Source organism: Pogoniulus pusillus, chromosome 39 (genome assembly GCF_015220805.1).
Source record: "Pogoniulus pusillus isolate bPogPus1 chromosome 39, bPogPus1.pri, whole genome shotgun sequence".
In the NCBI taxonomy this organism is placed as follows: domain Eukaryota; kingdom Metazoa; phylum Chordata; class Aves; order Piciformes; family Lybiidae; genus Pogoniulus; species Pogoniulus pusillus.
This window is the reverse complement of record NC_087302.1, coordinates 4,217,965-4,240,028: the sequence shown is the minus strand read 5'-3', so window position 1 is coordinate 4,240,028 and position 22,064 is coordinate 4,217,965. Positions and strand designations below refer to the sequence as shown.

Sequence of the window (22,064 nt, the reverse complement as noted above, 5' to 3'; positions counted from 1 at the left end):
ATGAGAAGCTTGTGAGCAGCTGTCAACTATTTTCAGTGTTGACTTCACATTTGCAGCGTTGACTTCATTTCTGAGCACTGAATAGCAGACATCAAAGCCAGCCATGTGCAAACAGGAACCCTGAGGCTCAGCTAAGAGAGGGGACAGGGACTCTCACCAGGCAAGGAGGAATCTTTGCCTGTAAAAGACAGGGGGGGATGCTGAAGCAGCCTTTGCAAGGTAGTTGAACAATGTAGGCCATTAAGAAGCAGCTCTTTGCTGTGAGGGTGGTGAGACACTAGAATGGGTTGCCCAGGGAAGCTGTGGATGCCTCTGGAATTGTTTAAGCCCAGGTTGGATGAGGCTTTGAGCAACCTGGGCTAGTGGAAGGTGAGTCCTAACCATGGCAGGGAGGTTGCAATAAGATGATCTTTAAGGTCCCTACCAGCTCAAACCATTCCATGGCTCTGTGTGCTGGTAGAGGGCAGTTTGCAAGTGTGGATCTGCATCAGGTGAAGGAAATCTTCTACTCAGCACAAAGGAGTAGGAAGATGGCAAACCAGAGGGGTGGGTCTGTAATTCTGTGTCCCCATGCTCCTGTTGCCAGTTACCTAAGCCTGGCAGTGTGTTGGACCCATGGAATCACACAACTCTCACAGAATCCTCTGCCTCTGCTCTGCCCTGCTGAGACCTCATCTTGAGAATTGCCTTCAGGTTTGGGCTCCCCAGTTGAAGAGGGACGGAGATCTGCTAGGGAGGGTCCAGTGGAGGGCTGTGAAGATGATGAGGGCACTGGAGCACTGCCTGAGGAGGAGAGGCTGAGGGACCTGGGGCTGCTTAGTCTGGAGAAGAAAAGACTCAGAGGAGATTTAATCAATGTCTATAACTGTCTGAGGGCTGGGGGTCAGGAGGGGGGGACAGGCTCTGCTCACTGCTCCCTGGGATAGGACAAGCAGCAGTGGATGGAAGCTGCAGCACAGGAGGTTGCAGCTCAACACATGGGGGATCTTCTTGCCTGGAAGGGTCCCAGAGCCCTGGCACAGGCTGCCCAGAGAGGTTGTGGAGTCTCCTTGTGTGGAGCCTTTCCAGGCCTGTCTGGATGTGTTGCTGTGTGCCCTGAGCTGCATTGTGTGGTCCTGCTCTGGCAGGGGAGTTTGGACTGGATGATCTCTTTGGGTCCCTTCCAACCCCTGTGATCTTGTGAACTGTTTGGGTTGGAAGAGCCCTCTAAGAGCATCCAGTCCAACCATCAACCCACCACCACCATGACCACTAAACCATGTCTCTAAGTGCCATGGCCATAGGTTTCCTGAGCCCCTCTGGGGATGGTGACTCCTCCACCTCCCTGGGCAGCCTGTTCCAATGCCTGACCACCCTTCCAGTTTCTTGTGTTGCTGTTGCCCCTGGCCTAAGCTATCACATGGCTTGTTCAAACAACATAACTAAGTGGAGCTATCAAGTCACCCTTTTATGACTATTATTTGTGTGCATGCTTGTTCCTTGAGGTCCTCCAATCTGTGCCCTCCCTCCTTGTTTTCACATCCTAAAATGCCAATTCCCCTTGCAGTTCCAAAATATTTGTTTAACATCTTGCCAGCCACCAGAAGAGGAGAAACAGGACCCCCCCTCCCACCCCCCCCGGAACGTTGTCTGGCAAAATAAGAAGTGAGGTGGAGGAATGTGGTGCGAATGGCTTCTTTGTCTTGGGGCTAGAGGGTGGCTGGGACACACACAGCAGCAATCAGGTGCTTGATTTGCAGCTCTGAACTGGTTTTGTTTCTCCATGTTGCTGTCTGTGCTCTAAAGGAAAGGGCTGTTGGTCTGGATCCCAGGCTCACAGGAGGTCAGGGGTTGGAAGAGACCCAAAGAGATCATCCAGTCCAAGCCCCCTGCCAAAGCAGGACCACACAATCCAGCTCAGGGCACACAGCAACACATCCAGACAGGCCTGGAAAGGCTCCACACAAGGAGACTCCACAACCTCTCTGGGCAGCCTGTGCCAGGGCTCTGGGACCCTTCCAGGCAAGAAGATGTTTCTTGTGCTGAGCTGGAACCTCCTGTGCTGCAGCTTCCATCCACTGCTGCTTGTCCTATCCCAGGGAGCAGTGAGCAGAGCCTGTCCCCCCCTCCTGACCCCCAGCACTCAGAGTTATAGACATTTATCAAATCCCCTCTGAGTCTTCTCTTCTCCAGACTAAGCAGCCCCAGGCCCCTCAGCCTCTCCTCCTCAGGCAGTGCTCCAGTCCCCTCATCATCCTCACAGCCCTCCACTGGACCCTCCCTAGCAGATCCCTGTCCCTCTTCAACTGGGGAGCCCAAACCTGAAGGCAATACTCAGGGATCTGAAGAACCTGACCATGGTGGCTTGGACTGGGGGTTGCACTTAATGATCTCTTTGGGTCCCTTCCAGCCCCTGACACTCTGTGGCTTACACCCTGGGAAACCTGGTTTGGCTAACCCATGAAATCAGCTCCATCAGGTCTAGAAGGAATCAGCTTCTGGTGACTTGCAGATTCTTTCTAGGGAGACTGCTGAGACATTGGAGCAAGTTGCCCATGGGGGTTGTGGATGCATCCTCCCTGGAAGTGTTCAAGGCCAGGTTGGATGAGACCTTGAGCAACCTGGGCTACTGGGAGGTTGAAGCTTGATGACCTTGAAGGTCCCTTCCAACCCAAGCCAGTCTCTGATTCTATTAATTCTCACCAGTGCCAGGTTTTGGGTTCTCAGCAGGTGTAAGGGTGGCCTCTGGTAAAATAATGAGGTCATCTGGAGAGAAACTTTACAACAGTGCTGGGCACCAGGGTTGGGCTTGTGAGGTCTGGAGGTTGGGCTTAGAATCACAGAATCAAACAGGTTAGAAGAGAGCTCCAAGCTCATCCAGTCCAACCTAGCACCCAGCCCTGCCCAACCAACCAGCCCATGGCACTAAGTGCCTCATCCAGGCTTTTCTTGAACACCTCCAGGGATGCTGCCTCCACCACCTCCCTGGGCAGCCCATTCCAATGCCAATCACTCTCTCTGCCAACAACTTCCTCCTCACATCCAGCCTAGACCTGCCCTGGCACAGCTTCAGGCTGTGTCCCCTTCTTCTGTTGCTGGCTGCCTGGCAGCAGAGCCCAACCCCACCTGGCTACAGCCTCCCTGCAGGCAGCTGCCGACAGCAATGAGGTCACTCCTGAGCCTCTTCTTCTCTAGGCTGCACACCTCCAGCTCCCTCAGCCTCTCCTCATAGGGTTTGTGTTCCAGGCCCTTCACCAGCTTTGTTACCCTTCTCCAAACACCTTCCAGCACCTCAACAGCTCTCTGCAATTCAGGAGCCCAGAACTGGACACAGCACTCCAGGGGTGGCCTGAGCAGTGCTGAGCACAGGGGCACAAGAACCTCCCTTGTCCTGCTGCCCACACTGCTCCTGAGCCAGCCCAGGATGCCATTGGCTCTGCTGCCCACCTGGGCACACTGCTGCCTCCTCTTCAGCTCCTCTCTGCCAGCACCCCCAGCTCCCTCTCTGCCTGGCTGCTCTCAGCCACTCTGTTCCCAGCCTGTAGTGCTGCTTGGGGTTGTTGTGGCCAAAGTGTAGAACCCTGCCCTTGGCTTTGTTCTATCTCATCCCCTTGGCCTCTGCCCACCCATGCAGCCTGGCCAGGTCCCTCTGCAGGGCTCTGCTACCTTCCACCAGCTCCACAGCTGCTCCTAGCTTGGTGTCAGCTTGTGAGGTCTGCAGAGTTGGGCTTGTGAGGTCTGCAGGTTTTCTCCTCAATGAAGGAAGCACAGATGCTGGGTTTGGTTTTTTTCCCACCTTCATTGTGTTGGTGAATTGCAGTTCTCTCCGTGGTGGTTTGTCCCCACCTGGGGCTTGGAGGGCAGTGCCAGCACAATGAGCGCAGCGACTCCGATCCAGCAGAGCAGGCTGGAGCCCACGTCAGGAGTGAGGTGTGCACAGTTGTGGATAACATCGAGATCCTGCTTTAGATTGATGGGTTTGGGCTTCCAGTGCAGTGGTGCATGCAATAAAAGCCATGAATCACACTTACTTCAGCAAACATTAGGAGTGATTCCTGCTGGGATCTGACCTGCTGCATCAAAGACACCGAGGTGCTGATCCAACCTCCAATCTAACACTCTTCTGCCATCTCCTCCCCAATTGCTGCTTCTAATTTAAGAGCCACGGGCAGGAGTGGCTCTGTCTTAGGTCTGAAGTGGCTGTGAGTGTGCTCAGCTCGTTCTCTGGCCTGTCTGCACAGACACCCAAGTCTCTGTGTTGGTCAGGAACCTGTGCTGGTGTTTCGTACTCTTTTCCTCCCCCCTCTATCAGCAGTGCTCTGTTTGGAAAGGTTGGGCTGTCCTCTGCCTCTGGAGAAGCATTTGCCACTGACTCAGGATGTCATGCTGCTCTCTTTCCCCTCTGCCCAGGGCTGTCTTGCCACCTCTGTTGTGACCTTCTCTTTGGAGAGAATCCTAGAATCAGTCAGGGTTGGAAGGGACCACAAGGGTCAGCCACTTCCAGCCCCCCTACCATGGGCAGGGACACCTCACACTAGAGCAGGCTGCACACAGCCTCATTCAGCCTGGCCTTAAACACCTCCAGGGGTGAGGCTTCCACCACCTCCCTGGGCAACCAGTTCCAGGCTCTCCCCACCCTCATGGTGAAGCACTTCCTTGGGGTTACCCAAAGTGTTTTGGTAAGCTACAAGACCTCAGCTGAGCACAGAATCATGATGGTTGGAAAAGACCTTTGAGATTGAGCCCAACCATAACCCAACTACTGTGACCACCAAACTATATCCTGAGGCACCACATTTGCACCCTCCTTGAACACCTCTGGGGATGGTGACTCCACCACCTGCCTGGGCAGCCTCTTCCAACCCCTGATCACTCTTTTCAGTCAAGAAATATCCAACCTGCACCTCTCCTGGCACAACTTCAGGCCATTTCCTCTTGTCCTTGCTGTTGCTGGAGTATCCTCTGTTAGTGCTCTGCCTGCCCATTCTGGTTTCCCCCTGTCCTACCTTGTTCTGGACCTTGGAAATGATTCTGACTTCCCTTGGAGCTATGCAAAAAGGAACAAAGAATTGTTCTGGGCACGGAGAGCATTTCCTTGGAGGTCTGTGGTGAGAGGCAGCTCATAAATACAGAGAGATGGAGCACAAAGGAGCGATGAGCTGACAGTGGCCTCGCAAGGCAGCAGCCTGAGTGTACCAGGTACAGGCTGGTGGGGTGACAGGGGAGGGCTTTGTGTGGCCACTGTTGCTGTTGGACTCCAGAGGTGTGTTTGGGAATGCTTGTGACAAACGAGTCCTGTGTGCACGGGGCAGTGGGAGCAGCTGGAGCAGGGCTGGAACAAAAGGCTGCTGTGCTCCAGCCAAGGCCGACTGAGCAGTTAATGGGCCTGGAAGGATGGCTTTTTATGGGAACTGACTGCAGCCAGGCTTGGGAGAGTGGCTACATGTGGGCTGGAGAGAGGGTCTGACCATGTGGACAGAAAGGAAAGCAGAGGAATGAGGGAGGGAGGGAAGGATGCTTCCAGTCTTCTCAGCCCATGGATATTGTTTCAGGGGAAATCCTTGCAACCTCAGTGCTCCAAATCCAGCCAGCCAGCCTGGATAGATCACTGTGGTGTTGAGAGGAGTCCCACAGCAGCCCCCCAGGGAAGATGATTCCAAAGGGCTTCTTTCATCTTGGCTTGCTGCGAACGCAGCCGACAGTTGTGCTGCCCCCGGAGGGTCCCATCCGTCACTGTCTGTGGCCACTGCTGCTAGCAGGAGCAGGCAATGCCAGCGAGCCCCTCTGCTAGCAGCAGCCTGGAGCTGAGGCCAGTCAGCACATGCTGGTGCACAGCCACAATGGCCTGGCACAGTGCTTTCCCTTCCCTGCCCCTGCTGTCCCCCTCCCTGGGGCAGTGCTGGAGATAAGCCTTGCCCAGCTCCTTGGGGGCAAAGCCAGCGTCGTGCCCGCCTCAGGTGCCCTGGCTGCTTGCCCAAGGCAGCCCAGAGCACGGTGCAGGAATGTCAGAGGTCTTCCTGCTTCACTTGGAGCTGACTGAACTTTACTCCAGTACGTAGGGGTGAGAGAGAGCAAGCCCAGGGTGAGGAGAAAATCCTGCCCCTACTCCCAGTCTGAACATGCACAAACTGCCATCAGTCCTCTGCCAGTCCAGCAGACTTCTCCTGCCAGCACTGAGCAGCTCCAGCTCTCAGACCACTTTCCTGCCTGTCCTCCTTGCTGGATGCAGTCAGTCCTTGGTAGCAGAGCAAGAAAAGAACCATGTGCAACATCAAGCCCCAGCACCTGTGCCCGGAGTGCTCTGCAAGATCCAAGGAGCTTTGAACTTCAGCTCTGTGCTTAATGATTACTAAAAGCTAATCATTTGGGGCTGATCTCCTCTCCAGGGCTCCAAGTGGAAGTTCAGTTCCTGTTTGTAAGGAGAGATGGGGTAGGCAGTGAGGGGGGTGGCAATAATGTCTTGCTCCATTCCCCTCCTGTGCAAAGGGCCACTATGAGCCTTGCCTTTTGCAACTCCCTTCCAGGCACTGCATGTGAGCAAGCTACAGCTTCTTGTTCAACCCCTGCAGGGTGAGAGTCTGTAACACGTTCAACTGACACTGAGAACAGAGAGAGGAAAAAGCCTCCCAAGTTTCCCATGAAGCTCTTCCAGTGCAACTTATCTCTCTTGCAAAAAGGATCCCCAACCCAAACCCACCCCAGAATCTGATTGCTTCTTATCTTTGCAATTAGCCAAACGACTTCAGCATCTCCTGTTTTCAGACCCAGGCCTCATGACTGCTCTGTCCTGATAAGGAGCAGCACTCTCTGTGCTCCAGCAGTGATCTGAGGGCTCTCATTAACCCGGGGAGGTCGCAGTGCTGCGGGCAGCAGGCAGAGCTGCTGCAGTTTTTGCTGCCCCAGGCACATCAAACTGCTCTTGTAAGAAAGGTCTCAAGTCTCTGATGTGTGGTCTTTGACCTTAAGGTGCTTGAGAGGAATCCTGTTGTCTCCTGCACACCTGCTCTTCACCTGTCCCTTTGGCAGAGGGTCCTGGCCCATAGCTACTGTGACAGGAGATGGCTTGCTGGCAGCCTGGCATGTTGGCATAAACCCACCTCCACTGGCACTGAAGCCCAGAGGGTGGACTGAAGAAGCCACCAAACAGGGTGGAAAGGATCACTTGTGCCAGAGGGGCAGGCAGTAGGGACAGGTCTGTCTTACAGCAACAACCAGCCCAAAGCTTGTGGAGAGTTTTGCTCTGTTCTCTCCCTGTCTGAAGGACCAAAGGATGTCAGGGGTTGGAAGTGACCCAAAGAGGTCATGGAGTCCAGCCCCTCTGCCAGAGCAGGACCATCCCACACCTATGCTTATAGAATCATAGAATGGTTTAGGCTGGAAGGGAGCTCAAAGCTCAGCCAGTTCCAACCCCCTGCCATAGGCAGGGACACCTCCCACTAGAACAGGTTGCTTGAGGCTTCATCCAGCCATTGGCTCTGCTGCCCACCTGGGCACTGCTGCCTCCTCTTCAGCTCCTCACTCCCAGCTCCCTCTCTGCCTGGCTGCTCTCAGCCACTCTGGCCCCAGCCTGTAGTGCTGCTTGGGGTTGCTGTGGCCAAAGTGCAGAACCTGGCACTCCTGGCACTGCAGTCTCATGTGTCAGTGCCAGCCTTTGCTTTGGCCCCTGCTTTTTGCTAGCACATCAGAAGTGTCTTCTCCACCTTAAAACTGATACTCAGCTGGCCCCGTGGCTGTCACAGCTTTCCACATAAAGCCAGATGTGATGGAAGTCTCCTGTGGGGTAGAAGTCCCAGAGCTGCCTTGGACCCACAGCAGAGCTCGTGGGCAGGAGGAGCTGAAGATGGACCTTGGCTTGCTCAGCAGTCAGACATCCCATCAGTGCTTGTGCTGTGGGTGGGGACAAGAAGGTCCAATTTCACTTCCCATTTTCCAGCTCTGTGAACAGGCCTTGCAGAGAAGCAGTTGAGAGCTTTGCCTTCCTCTCTCTCCTCTGTAGCAGATGAGGAAGTTCCTCTCTTTCTACTCAGCCTGTGCAGTTAAAGCCCAGAAGCTGAGTGCCAGTGTTCTCAGTGCTCAGATGGGGCTGGGCTCACAGTCAGACAGTAAGAGCCTTCCACCAGAACTGGTTTGCTCTTCTCTTTGCCAGTTCCAGTTTGTGGGGTAAGTTCTTTGTGCTCTGCTCTCCCTGTTTGACTCTCAGTGCTGGTTTCTCCCGAAGGAGAAGAGTGATGGAATCCCAGGTGCTTGCTCAGGCAGGGCTGGTGGGCACAGGACCTCACATCTCAGAGCAGGGTGGTGATGAGCAGCACAGAAGTCCATGTGGTAGCTGCAGTGGAAGGCAATTCAGGCACCTCCCTGGCACAGGATGCCCATCCCTGGAGGGGTTTGAAAGCTGCAGAGATGTGGTGCTGAGGGACATGGCTTAGCACCAGACTGGGTGATCTTAAAGGGCTTTTCCAGCCACAACAAGTCTCTGAAATGCAGATTCCCTGTCCCAGTAGCCATTCAAAGAGGCTTGGTGCATGTGACCTTTACTTGGCTTGGCTTTACATGAGGAGACACCAATGGAGACCCCCCTGAGCCCTTGGCTAGTGTGGTGTCTGCATTAGGTGTTCTGCAGGGAGTCTGAAGGGCTGCCCAGCTGCAGGGCTCTGGGAACAGGGTAGGTAGCAGGAGGGGACAGTGCTGCTGTGGCCAGGGGCACTGCCAGACCCCAGTGCTGGTTGCCACAGGGGAGGATCCTGGTTGCAGACCCTCCCTTTGCTAAGGTCTCCTCTGTAAGTATCTGAGGGGTGGGTGTCAGGATGAAGGTGCCAGGCTCGTTTCATTGGTGCCCAGTTTAAGACAAGGAGCAATGGACACAAGCTGAAACTCAGCAAGTTCTGCCTTAACAGGAGGAGAAACCTTTCTTGTGAGGGTGCTGGAGCCCTGCAGCAGGCTGCCCAGAGAGCTTGTGGAGTCTCCTTTGCTGGACACACTCAAAACCCACCTGGATGTGATCCTGCTCTGGCAGGGGGAGTTGGGCTGGATGACCTCTGGAGGTCCCTTCCAACTCCCTACCATTCTCTGATTCTGTGACAAGGATCATAGAATCAGGCAGGTTGGAAGAGAGCTCCAAGCTCAGCCAGCCCAACCTAGCACCCAGCCCTGCCCAACCAACCACACCATGGCACTAAGTGCCCCAGCCAGGCTTGGCTGCAACACCTCCAGCCACAGCCACTCCACCACCTCCCTGGGCAGCCCATTCCAGTGCCAATCACTCTCTCTGACAACAACTTCCTAACAACATCCAGCCTAGACCTGCCCTGGCACAGCTTGAGGCTGTGTCCCCTTGTTCTGTCCCTGGCTGCCTGGCAGCAGAGCCCAACCCCACCTGGCTACAGCCTCCCTTCAGGATGTATCCCTGGATCCATTTGAGCACAACAAACACATCCCAAACCCCCAGCCCCTTGCTCCACAGGAGCAGGAGGCACAGCTCGATGCTATCAAGCCAGCAGGGTCCCAGGAGTCTGGAGGGACTTGGGAAGCACCTGTTGGAGTGTCAGACACGGGGAGGCTGCTGCCCTTTTTAACAGCATCCATCCCTTTCCCTCCCCTTCCCTGTCCTCCCTTTACAACCAACCCATTGTGCTGTGGGCTACAGCAGCTGGGTGGAGTGTTTCAGGCTCAAGTGTAATTTCAGTGCCTTTAAAAGCCTTTGGAAGAGTTTTTTTCCCCACCCCCCCCCTTCTTATTTTTCTCTTGAAGAGGACAGCAATGCCAACAAGGGATAATTTGATGGATTACTCTGTGGGGCTGAGGGGGCTCTCCCTAATCCCCTTTGTGGGGCTGTTTGAGGAGACGCCTTGCAGAAGCCCCCCAGCCCCAGGCAGAGAAAAGGCAGCTCAGCAGGGTGGGTTTTACACACTGCCATAGAAATACAGAGCTTGGTCATGTGGTGCTGGATATAATCTGTGCAGAGGAGGGTGGGAGGTGGGGGGGGGGCACCTGGAGGAGGTTTATTTTAGTGTCCCCCCCCCCAGCCCTGCTTTTCAGTTCCATTTACATTTTTTTTTCCTGTTTTATTCTTCTGCTTTAAAATGTAAGAAGCAAAATAGAAGAAGGAGGAGGAGGTGGGGGAGAGGCTGCCTCTGGGAGCCAATGCCAGGGTGATGGGCACACAGCATTTAAAGAGCAGAGAAAAAGAAGTTCAAGTGAAAAGCAGAACCAGATTGTCTCTCATTTCCACCCCCCCCTCCTCCCCCTCCTCCTGCACCAAAACAGGGGCTCCTCTCATGAATGATTAAAAGCTTGGGTCGTGCAGCAGCAAAGCAGAGCTCAAGCTCTGATGTAGAGCCAGCCAACCTTGTCTGGAGCTGTTTAGAGCAGACCTGATGCTGACTCAGGAAAGGGAGACTTGAAGGAGTGAGGCTCCCCAGAGTGGAGGCTGCAAATGCTGCTGCTGTGGTGGCATTGCTTGGTCCTGCTGTGAGGCTTCTGCTTGACAGTTGAAGTTTGGTGGTTAGCTGCTGGTCCTGAGGAGGTGAAACCAGAGCACCCTACAGTGTGGCAGGCACAAGCAGTCCCATTGCAGCTCCTGCAACGTGCTCTGAGGCTGCTCTCAGCTGTGGGATGTCCTTATGGATGAGGAGTAGGTTCAGACTGGATGTCAGGAAGAAGTTTGCATGAGGGTGGTGAGAGCCTGGAACTGGTTGCACAGGGAGGTGGTGGAAGCCTCATCCCTGGAGGGGTTTAAGGCCAGGCTGGATGAGGCTGTGGGTAGCCTGATCTAGTGTGAGGTGTCCCTGCCTATGGCAGGGGGGTTGAAATTGGCTGACCCTTGTGGTCCCTTCCAACCCTGACTGATTCTGTTCTATGGTTGGGGCACTCAGTTCTTCATCACATCACAGCTGAGCTTTTCTGGGTGTCCCAATGGAAACTGGCCTGAGCTGCAGACCAGCAAGGGAAGCTCTCAGCCCTTCAGCCTTGGCTCTGCTTGCCTGCAGGCAGTGTGGTGTGCAGCTGCTCTCTGCACCCTGCCTCACCACAGCATCATGAAATGCTTGAGTTGGAAAGGACCTTAAAGATCATCATGTTCCATGTCCTCCTGCCATGGACAGGGACACCTCCTACTTGCTGCTCAAAGCTTCATCCAGCCTGGCCCCAAACACCTCCAGGGATGAGGAGTCCACAACCTTTCTGGGCAAACCCATTCCAGTGTCTCAACCACCCTCATAGCCAAGAACTTCTTCCTAACGTCCTGGCTGTGCTGCTGCTGGTGGTGTGGACTGCAGCAGGCTCTGTGCCAGGCAGCCTGGTGCTGGGTTAATGTGGCAGTGGTGCCTGCCATCTGCATGGCATGGTGGTGTGCTCTGGTCTGGTGTCTGAGGGGCATGGCAGGCTCCACAAGTGTCAGCCTGGCCTCTGAGTCAGCCTGGCCCCCTTAGCCAGACACAGATGGTTCCTGTTTGTAGCAGCGAGAGGAGGAGGAGGAGGAGGATGGGCTGAAACTGGCCACTCTCTGCTGCTGTATCTTTGTTGCTGGTCAAACAGGAGGGCACAGGAGCTAAGGCAGCCAAAGCTGGGGAGAGAAGCCTCCTGCCAGGAGCAATTCCTCTGCCTGCCAGAAGGAGAAGCAGGTTGTGGGACAGGAGGTCAGAGGAGCCTGTGGGCTGCCCTGCTGTCTGTTTGATGTTCTGTAGTGAGGGGAGGATAAAGCAGCCACAGAGCTCTTGGCACAGCTTCTGAGAGGAGTGTGAGCTACCAGAGACCTGCAGTGTGAAGGGCAAACAGGAGACATCTTCTTCCACCCTAGGAGAGATCCTCTCTGTTTGATAGGCAGAGCAAAGTGCTGCTGCTCTGCTGGGCTCAGCATCCTTTCCTGACTCCCACTCTTAAACATTCTGCCTCCTCTGTCTCAAAGGGACCTTTCCCTGGTGTCTTTGCTTTGTCCTCTGCAGGACAAGCAGTGACCTGTTTCAGGTGCCCTTGCTGCTTACTGTAAGCCTCAGAAGGCACTCAACAGTCGATTGCCCTCACAGGTGTGCCTTGACCTGAAGGAACCACTAATAGCAGATAAAATGCCTCCCAAAGCTCTTGCAGGGGAGAACCAGTGCCTTGAGCTGGCTTTGGAGCAGCCCAACCTTGCTACCTCTCAGGACAAACCAGCTCCCCAGGTTAGAAGGGCCAAAGGCAGGGGGAAGGTCACCAGGTAGCAGTTGCAGATGCATCCTGGTAGCTCTGACACGACTTGCACTCTGTTACTGGGGCAGTGTGAGCCTGGTAGGACCTGAGCTTGCACCTGCTGCTCCATCGTGGGGAGCCCAAGGAAGGGTGAGTGGTTTGGTGGTGATGGGAGCCAAGAGCTTTGCTCAGTGGCTGAGTGCAGTCTGCTTTAGTGGCTCACACAAAGTGGGAGATGCAGGCTCCTGAAAATCCTCTGCTGCCTACAGGGGCTTAAAACTTGGCCCCTTCTTCATTCTCTGCCTTCTTCCTTTCAGATCACAAAGTGGAGGTGGTGGTGAAGTGCCTTCAGTCTTGGGGCATCTATCTGTTGGGCCAAGGATCAGTCTGGTGGTTAGATGCTGCTCCTGGGTAGAGTAGAACCACATTGGACCAGAGCTAGGTGTTTGGAGGGCCCTGAAAGCAGGATGATGAGGGTTTGGGTGCTGGGATGAAGCAGTTGCAGTGTGTCATGAAGGATCTGACCCCCATCCCATATAAATGCCTCCCTTTGAACCCAACTTGGAAGGAAGGAAGCACAAATCCAGGCTGGGCAGTGCCAGGCTGGAGAGCAGCCCTGAGGAGAGGGACTTGGGGGTGCTGCTGGAGGAGAAGCTCAGCAGGAGCCAGCAGTGTGCACTTGCAGCCCAGAGAGCCAAGCAGAGCCTGGGCTGCAGCAGCAGCAGTGTGGCCAGCAGGGCCAGGGAGGGGATTCTCCCCCTCTGCTCTGCCCTGCTGAGACCCCACCTGGAGTACTGCATCCAGCTCTGGAGCCCCTGGGACAAGAGGGCTGTGGAGATGCTGGAGAGTGTCCAGAGCAGGGCCAGGAGGATGCTCAGAGGCTGCAGCAGCTCTGCTGTGAGCACAGCCTGAAAGAGTTGGGGCTGTGCAGGCTGGAGCAGAGGAGGCTCCCAGGGGACCTTCTTGTGGCCTGCCAGGATCTGAAGGGGGCTCCAAAAAAGCTGGGGAGGGACTTTTGAGGCTGTGAAGGAGTGTCAGGAGTGGGGGGAATGGAGCAAAGGTGGAGGTGGGGAGAGTGAGGCTGGAGGTGAGGAGGAAGTTGTTGAGCAGGAGAGTGGTGAGAGGCTGGAATGGGTTGCCCAGGGAGGGGGTTGAGGCCCCATGGCTGGAGGTGTTTGAGGCCAGGCTGGCTGAGGCTGTGTGCAGCCTGCTCTAGGGTAGGGTGTCCCTGCCCAAGACAGGGGGGTTGAACTCCATGATCTCTCCTTGGGTCCCTTCCAACCCCTATTATCCTATGATCCTGTCTCCTGAGCTGCAGTGAGGAACTGCCCCTGCCCCTGGATGCATCTGTAGCATCAGCATCTGTCCCAGAGTAACATATCCTGGTGCTGGGCTGCTGGGGGGTGAGGAAGGGAATTCCAAACGGCCTGGGGCACTCAGGTCTTCCTCCCTCTCCTCTGAGGGGATTTCCACCCGTGGCTGCTCTCTCCCTAAGCTGAGCTGCCGAGGCTGCTATAAGGGAGCCCCAGAGCTCAAAGGGAAGGCAGAGTTAATTCAGAGGGACTAAATCAATCAGCCCAACTCCCACTCCTGCTTCATGACCACTCCTCTCTCCCCGCACTCTGAATGGGGTCAAGGAGATTTGGGAAGGGAGGGGGAAGGGGAGAGAGGGTCAGGAGAGGTCAGGTGAGTTTTCCATTTCATCCCTGGCAAGCCTGCCAGAGCTATTCTCCATGGTGCATTTCACATTCAGCTGCAGTGAATGGACACTGATAGCTGTGAAAGGATCTGGCGCTGGGTGAACAGCCCTTCCCCGAGCACTGCCTCTTGTGCTCTCTCCCACCCTTTCTTCCAAAGGCCTTCCAGGGAGTGGGGAATTAATAACTCTGCTAAAGAGCCCTTTGGAAGGTTGGAAATGTAACGTTGGGGTTATGAATGGAAGCCCAAAGGCCAGCAGTAGCCTTCGCCCTCCCCTCTCGCTGCTGTCCTTTGGGAAGAGGGGGTTGGGGGTGGTTTTTTTTGGCATCAGAGCTGCTGTGCCCATGGGTCTCTATCTGATGGAGGTGCTGGGATGGAGCACAGCCTGCCTGAGTTCCCTGCACAGCACCAGCTCATGCTTCCAGCACTGACCAGTACCACTGCAGTACACTGCAATGAGTTGCCTGGGGAGGTAGCTGAGGCTTCATCCCTGGAGATTATAGAATCATAGAGTCAAGCAGGCTGGAAGAGAGCTCCAAGCTCAGCCAGCCCAACCTAGCACCCAGCCCTGCCCAACCAACCAGACCATGGCACTAAGTGCCCCAGCCAGGCTTGGCTGCAACACCTCCAGCCACAGCCACTCCACCACCTCCCTGGGCAGCCCATTCCAGTGCCAATCACTCTCTCTGGCAGGAACTGCCTCCTCACATCCAGCCTAGACCTGCCCTGGCACAGCTTGAGGCTGTGTCCCCTTGTTCTGGTGCTGGTTGCCTGGCAGCAGAGCCCAACCCCACCTGGCTACAGCCTCCCTGCAGGCAGCTGCAGGCAGCAATGAGCTCTGCCCTGAGCCTCCTCTGCTGCAGGCTGCACCCCCCCAGCTCCCTCAGCCTCTCCTCACAGGGCTGTGCTCCAGGCCCCTCCCCAGCCTTGCTGCCCTTCTCCAAACACCTTCCAGCACCTCAACAGCTCTCTGCAATGGAGGAGCCCAGAACTGGACACAGCACTCCAGGGGTGGCCTGAGCAGTGCTGAGCACAGGGGCACAAGAACCTCCCTTGTCCTGCTGCCCACACTGCTCCTGAGCCAGCCCAGGATGCCATTGGCTCTGCTGCCCACCTGGGCACTGCTGCCTCCTCTGCAGCTCCTCTCTGCCAGCACCCCCAGCTCCCTCTCTGCCTGGCTGCTCTCAGCCACTCTGTCCCCAGCCTGTAGTGCTGCTTGGGGTTGTTGTGGCCAAAGTGCAGAACCCTGCACTTGGCCTTGTTCAGTCTCATCCCCTTGGCCTCTACTCACCCATCCAGCCTGGCCAGGTCCCTCTGCAGGGCTCTGCTCCCCTCCAACAGCTCCACAGCTGCTCCTAGCTTGGTGTCATCTGCAAACTTTCTGATGCAGGACTCAATATCCTGATCCAGATCATCAATAAAGATATTGTACAGGTCTGGGATATTCAAGATGAGGCTCAACAGGGCTCTGGGCAATCTGATCTAGTTGAGGGTACCCCTGTTGACTGCAGAGGGGGTTGGACTGGATGAGTTTTGGAGGACCTTTCCAATGCAGATCATTTTGTGCTTCTCCAAAAAGCTGAGACTTTTCCTTTCCATTTGCTAAGGCAAAAAGCTTCTGTGGGGTAATTTTTTTCCCATGTGAGACAAGACTCAGCTTCTTACTCAGCTTCCTGCCTTCTGTCAGGTCACAAATAGTCAGTGAATCTAATTCTCCACTGGCTTGCTTGTTGCTGAGGCTGTTTGTTGAGGTGTCCATGGATGTCACAAAGCAGAGAGGCTGCCAGCACACCTAATAACTTCTCTTGTCCCAGGTGAGAGACTGGCAGGAGCATGGAGCACCCAAATTCTCCTGAGGAATAAATGGATTTCTTTCTCTGCTGGGTAACTACACAGCTTGCAGTGCTAGGATGAGGGGCAGTGGCTTTGAGCTGGCAGAGGGGAGACCGAGACTGGAGGTTGGGAAGAAACTCTTTACAGTGAGGGTGGTGAGACCCTGGCACAGGTTGAGGGTGGTGAGACCCTGGCACAGGTTGCTCAGGGAGGTTGTGCAGCACAGAAGCACCCAATGTGATCAAAGATCACATTGGGTGCTTCTGTGCTCCACAACCTCCCTGGAGGTGTTCAGGACCAGGCTGGATGAAGCCTCAAGCAACCTGTTCTAGTGGGAGGTGCTCTGCCTATGGCAGGGAGCTGGAACTGAATCACCCTCAGGCCCCTTCCAACCCAAACCAGTCTGTGATACACCCAAGTGTTCCCATTTAAAATGGCCATCCCTCAATCCTCCTTCTCTCCCAGCACTGCATAAATGCAATCAACTACAATCAGCTGCTGGAACATGTCCAGAGAAGGGTAACAAAGCTGGTGAGGGGCCTGGAGCACAAACCCTATGAGGAGAGAGGCTGAGGGAGCTGGGGGGGTGCAGCCTGCAGCAGAGGAGGCTCAGGGCAGAGCTCATTGCTGCCTGCAGCTGCCTGCAGGGAGGCTGTAGCCAGGTGGGGTTGGGCTCTGCTGCCAGGCAGCCAGGGACAGAAGAAGGGACACAGCCTCAAGCTGTGCCAGGGCAGGTCTAGGCTGGATGTTGTTAGGAAGTTGTTGGCAGAGAGAGTGATTGGCACTGGAATGGGCTGCCCAGGGAGGTGGTGATGTGGCTGTGGCTGGAGGTGTTGCAGCCAAGCCTGGCTGGGGCACTTAGTGCCATGGTGTGGTTGGTTGGGCAGGGCTGGGTGCTAGGTTGTGTTGGCTGAGCTTGGAGCTCTCTTCCAACCTGCTTGATTCTGAGATTCTGTGTTGGAAAGCTTCAAGGAGGTTTGAGGAAGGAGAAACTTCTTTCTCTCTTTGCCCTGCAAGTCGTTCAGCTTCTCCAGCTGTCTCTGTAGGGGTTTGTCTCGTAGTGAGAGCTGTGGTTCAGAGTCCACCAGCCAGGGCTGGGAGAAAGGAAGCAGGAAGTGGAAAGTGAACTGCTGGAGATGATGTTGCAGCATGGAACAGAGTCTGTACCTCTGCCATCCCCAGCGAGTTCAGTTCTGCCTGCTCATGCCCCTGTCACTGGGGCTCTTGTGCTAGTTTGAGCCTAGCTGGGATATGCTGGTGAGAGGAATTAGACTACAGGCTGTGAAAAGGCAACAATGGTGATGTCTGCTGCACCCATAGGCTTGCTGAGATGGATAAGAACAAGAACATAGATAACAGAGTCTCTCTCTGTCTTTGGGGCTGAACTTCTCTCTCTAACCTGCTATGTGTGTGACTAATCCTTCTGCTTCCTAACCCCCCTGGCTGACCCTCCAAACTCTACCTTGAACATAAAGCAAAGTCTGGAGCAAGGTAAGAGGGGTGGGGAGAAGGTGGAAGGGTGGTTGGGAGCCCCTCCTGGGAGCTCTGGTTTCTGGGAGGGCTGCTGTGTTCTTGGATTACCTTTTTAACTTGTCTCTCTCTGTATCTGTTGTAAATATCTGCTTATCTATTGTGCTAAGCTGTAAGCAGGAAGCTTCATTCAGTCAATTCCCAGAGAGGCTGAGTCTAGCCTGGGTGATTTTCTTCAGTGTGAGGGGGGCAGGCAACATCTAAACCATCTCTGGCTCTGCATCACATCAAGCACAGGAAGCTGTTTGTCCAAACCTCTGCTGCAGCAGGTGAACAGAGGACAAGCTGTGAGCAGGGGCAAGGTGTGAATCCAACCTGCTGGCCCCTAGAGAAATGGACTCTTGGAAGCCAGTTGCCCCAGCTTCATCCAGTTCTGGGCTCCTCCATTGCAGAGAGCTGTTGAGGTGCTGGAAGGTGTTTGGAGAAGGGCAGCAAGGCTGGGGAGGGGCCTGGAGCAGAGCCCTGTGAGGAGAGGCTGAGGGAGCTGGGGGGGGTGCAGCCTGCAGCAGAGGAGGCTCAGGGCAGAGCTCATTGCTGCCTGCAGCTGCCTGCAGGGAGGCTGTAGCCAGGTGGGGTTGGGCTCTGCTGCCAGGCAGCCAGGGACAGAAGAAGGGGACGAAGCCTCAAGCTGTGCCAGGGAAGGTCTAGGCTGGATGTTGTTAGGAAGTTGTTGTCAGAGAGAGTGATTGGCACTGGAATGGGCTGCCCAGGGAGGTGGTGGAGTGGCTGTGGCTGGAAGTGTTGCAGCCAAGCCTGGCTGGGGCACTTAGTGCCATGGTCTGGTTGGTTGGGCAGGGCTGGGTGCTAGGTTGGGCTGGCTGAGCTTGGAGCTCTCTTCCAACCTGCTTGAGTCTATGATTCTATCCCTGGTCCTCCTCCTTGCTCCCTGTTGCTGCTGCCAGGTGAGCTGTGCTCAGCAGGCTGCTTCCCTCCCTCTCCTTCTGGGTGTTATGTTGGAGAGGACAAAGAGAGGGCAGGAGCCAACAGGACTGCAGGAGGCCCAAACCTCTCTGATTTGCTTGCTGTAGCTGAAAAGGCTTCTCCATGCAGGTTGGGTGGCAGGGAGCCCTCTCCTCTCCGGGCTGCCTTTGTCCCTGTGCTCCTGCCCAGGACCTGCCCTCCTACCTGGCTGCCAGGTGAACCAAGCCTCCCAGGCTTGATCTGCTGTTTCTCTGCAGAGGAAGGAAAGGAGGAGTTTGGTTTGGGTGTTTCCAAGTAGAGCAGAAAGGCTGGGCTTCAAAATGCTTTAGTCCTGCTTGAGGAGGGAGAGGAGGAGCAGAGCCTCAGCACTGAGCAGCAGATGATGTCCCCATGGCACGGCAGCTTGGTCAGCAGCTGTGAGGAGCCCACATGTGGCTTCCTGCTGCTCCTGTGTGCATGGAAGGGCTGAGTGCCCCTTCCTGGGGGGCTCTGGCCGTTGTGCTTGTCACTGTGCTCCAAAGGGAAGGACAAACACTGCCCCTCTTGTAGAACTTCGGGGAAACTGAGGCCAGGGGGGACAAGAAATGCCTGCTGGCATCCAGCTTTATGGACCAGCTGCCTTCCCTGGCTGACTGAAAGGTCTCCCCATAGCAAAATGCCAGATCCCACGGGGCTAGGCTGGCTGCTGCTGGCACACTCAGGTTGGGCTCAATGATCTTGGAGGTCTTCTCCAAGCTGGTTGATGCTGTGATGTCTAAATGCTGCTGTTAGAGCAGGATCCCCCAGCTAGGAGAGATGGTTTGCTTGGCTGACTCCTTCCACACACAGACATTCAGGCCAGAAGTTATGGAGCTGCAGATCCAAACCACTCATCCCAGATAAATCATCCTGGAAGAGATTAGCAGTTTAAAAGGAAGCTTTTGGTATTGCTGCTGGGGCTGCTAATGAGAGCCAGGCTGTTACCTACACTGCAGGGAACATCTCAGCCTCTTGAAACCCAGAAACCAGCCAATAATAGAACAAGGGGACACAGTCTCAAGTTGTGCCAGGGTAGGCATAGGCTGGATATTAGGAAGAAGTTCTTCACAGAGAGAGTGATTGGCATTGGAATGGGCTGCCCAGGGAGGTGGTGGAGGCACCGTCCCTGGGAGTCTTCAAGAAAAGACTGGATGAGGCACTTGGTGCCATGGTCTGGTTGATTGGATAGGGCTGGGGGATAGGTTGGACTGGATGATCTTGGAGGTCTCTTCCAACCTGGTTGATTCTATGATTCTATGATAATTACAATAGTGATGATGCCATGTCCTACATCTCTCTCTGCTGGCTGCTCGTGGGGTGCCAGGAGAGCAGCAAGAGGAGGTGCCAAGCCTCAGCAGCAGAGCAAAGTTCAGTTCTGCCAGCCCAGAGCTGGAGTTTGCCTCCTGAGCTGGCGTGGGGCAGCAGTGGAGGGGGGAGCAGTAGGTTCCACAGCTCTGGTTCCTGCAGCCCTTGTTTGCTCAGCACCTTGGGCGAGGGGCCCAGGTGTGGCTGTGGTGCTAATAACAGCCCAGCGCTGGGGTTATCGGCAGGCAGGGAGGGCCCTGAAACCAAACCTGTGCCTGTCCCTGCAGCTGGTTCCACCTCTCCTTGTCTGCACTGCTACTTAAGGAGCTTTTCCTGAAGGCTCTGCAGCCAGGCTGGGCTGGAGCTCCAGAGGGATCCCCTGGCACTGCTCTGCCTGGAGGAGGTGAGTGCTTTCAGCCTGGCTCCTGCCAGCCTCCCAGACCTTCCTTCTCCATCCATCCATCCTTCTGGTCAGCATTCAGAGGATTCTTCCAGTCTGGGCCAGCTCAGCCACTTTGTGTCAGGCTGGACATGAGGTGAAAGCTCTTCACCATGACAGTGGTGACAGCTTGGAATGAGTTGCCCAGGGAGGTGGTTGAGGCCCCAGCCCTGCAGGCTGGATGAGGCTCTGGCCAGGCTGCTCTAGGGTAGAGTGTCCCTGAGCATGGCAGGGGGTTGGAACTGGCTGCTCCTTGTGGTCCATTCCAACCCTGACTGATTCTATGATTCTCTGCATTCTGTGAGCAAAAGGCAGGACCCAAATCTCATACCTGTAAAACGAAGTGATGGGAGGTGGACCAAAGTGCACTTGGACCAGGAGGAGGTTGATGGTCTCTTGCAACTGTGCCCACCACTTGCTTGCCCTTGGCGACTTCTCCTCTCTGGCTGTGCATGGATGCTGCTTCTGGCTGCTCTGGGATGTGGGTTTTGTCCTGAAAGCCCTCTCTGAGGGTGAGGAAGGGGGAAGAAATGGGTCTCTTCTTACCTGCTGGCAAGGATTTCAGCTTCTCTGCCTCAACCTGAAGCTATTAGAGAGCCAAAGGGATGGAGAGGTTCCTGCTTCCTCCCCATGCTGGAGATGTGACTGTGATAAAAGGGGAGTAAAGAAGGTTTTTTTTCTCTGTATGTGTGTGTGAGACACCTTGGACTTAATATTTAGGGTTTACTTGTGGGTGTTTGGGGTCTGCCTTTGGGTATTTGGAGTTGACCTCTAGGTAAATCCCCCTCTGCAAGCTCTGCAGACTCTGGGCTACAGCAGGCAGTGGAGTTGATATCTGCTTTCCAGGGGTAGCTCAGGGTGGTGGTGGCTCAGTGAATTTTGACTCGTGAGTCTCCTTCCTCATCCCCACCATCAGGCTGCTGGAGCTGGAGGGCTGCAGCTTCAGTTGCTCTCCCCAAGGCTGTCAGCCAGCTGGGCACCCACCATGAACGAACAAGGCTGAGACATCCTGTGTCTAGCCCACATCTGAGCAAGGTGGTTCCTGCCCCCCCAGCTGCTTCCTTGCAGACAGAGTGCATCTAAAGGAAAGCTGAGCATATCAGGGGCCTCTCTGAGTATTCCTTTGAAGCTATGTCTAGTGATTAAAGGGAAACCATTGTTGCTCTTCCCCCTCTGCCTTCAGCTTGCTATTTGACCTTGGGCAAGTCATTTAAATGTTCACAGTTGTTAAAAGGAGATATCTTTTGTGACACTCGAGGTGTGAGTGTGGAGATGAGAAGGGGGGAGGAAGGTGAAGGATCCTGGGAGGAAAAGAATCAGTTCTTATTGTGTGTAATTGGCAGCCTGTCAACTCCTCAGCTTAGAGAGCCCTGCCCCTCCTCTGCGGCAGGGAGAGGAGGAGAGAGGGATGCTTGCATCTATCAGTGCTGGGCACAGTCCTGTTCAGTGTCTTTATTGATGCTCTGGAGCAGGGGATTGAGTCCTGCATCAGAAAGTTTGCAGATGACACCAAGCTAGGAGCAGCTGTGGAGCTGTTGGAGGGGAGCAGAGCCCTGCAGAGGAACCTGGCCAGGCTGCATGGGTGGGCAGAGGCCAAGGGGATGAGACTGAACAAGGACAAGTGCAGGGTTCTACACTTTGGCCACAACAGCCCCAAGCAGCACTACAGGCTGGGGCCAGAGTGGCTGAGAGCAGCCAGGCAGAGAGGGAGCTGAGGGTGGTGGTAGAGAGGAGCTGCAGAGGAGGCAGCAGTGCCCAGGTGGGCAGCAGAGCCAATGGCATCCTGGGCTGGCTCAGGAGCAGTGTGGGCAGCAGGACAAGGGAGGTTCTTGTGCCCCTGTGCTCAGCACTGCTCAGGCCACACCTGGAGTGCTGTGTCCAGTTCTGGGCTCCTGAATTGCAGAGAGCTGTTGAGGTGCTGGAAGGTGTTTGGAGAAGGGCAGCAAGGCTGGGGAGGGGCCTGGAGCACAGCCCTGTGAGGAGAGGCTGAGGGAGCTGGGGGGGTGCAGCCTGCAGCAGAGGAGGCTCAGGGCAGAGCTGATTGCTGCCTGCAGCTGCCTGCAGGGAGGCTGTAGCCAGGTGGGGTTGGGCTCTGCTGCCAGGCAGCCAGCAACAGAAGAAGGGGACACAGCCTGAAGCTGTGCCAGGGCAGGTCTAGGCTGGATGTTGTTAGGAAGTT

The 22,064-nt window shown here is 55.3% G+C and overlaps 1 protein-coding gene across 2 annotated transcripts in view; it reads left to right on the top strand.

The window, feature by feature from the left end:
- SLC45A3 (solute carrier family 45 member 3) overlaps positions 1–22,064 on the top strand; it is a 42,546-nt gene that overhangs the window by 5,744 nt on the left and 14,738 nt on the right. Inside the window, exon 1 of one of the 2 annotated variants that reach the window (XM_064173543.1) lies at positions 19,811–19,849. The exons of the other annotated variant lie outside the window; for it this stretch is intronic. The gene's annotated coding sequence lies outside the window, so the exon portion shown is untranslated. Of the gene's footprint in view, positions 1–19,810; positions 19,850–22,064 lie in introns of those variants that run through there. 2 annotated transcript variants of the gene reach the window in all.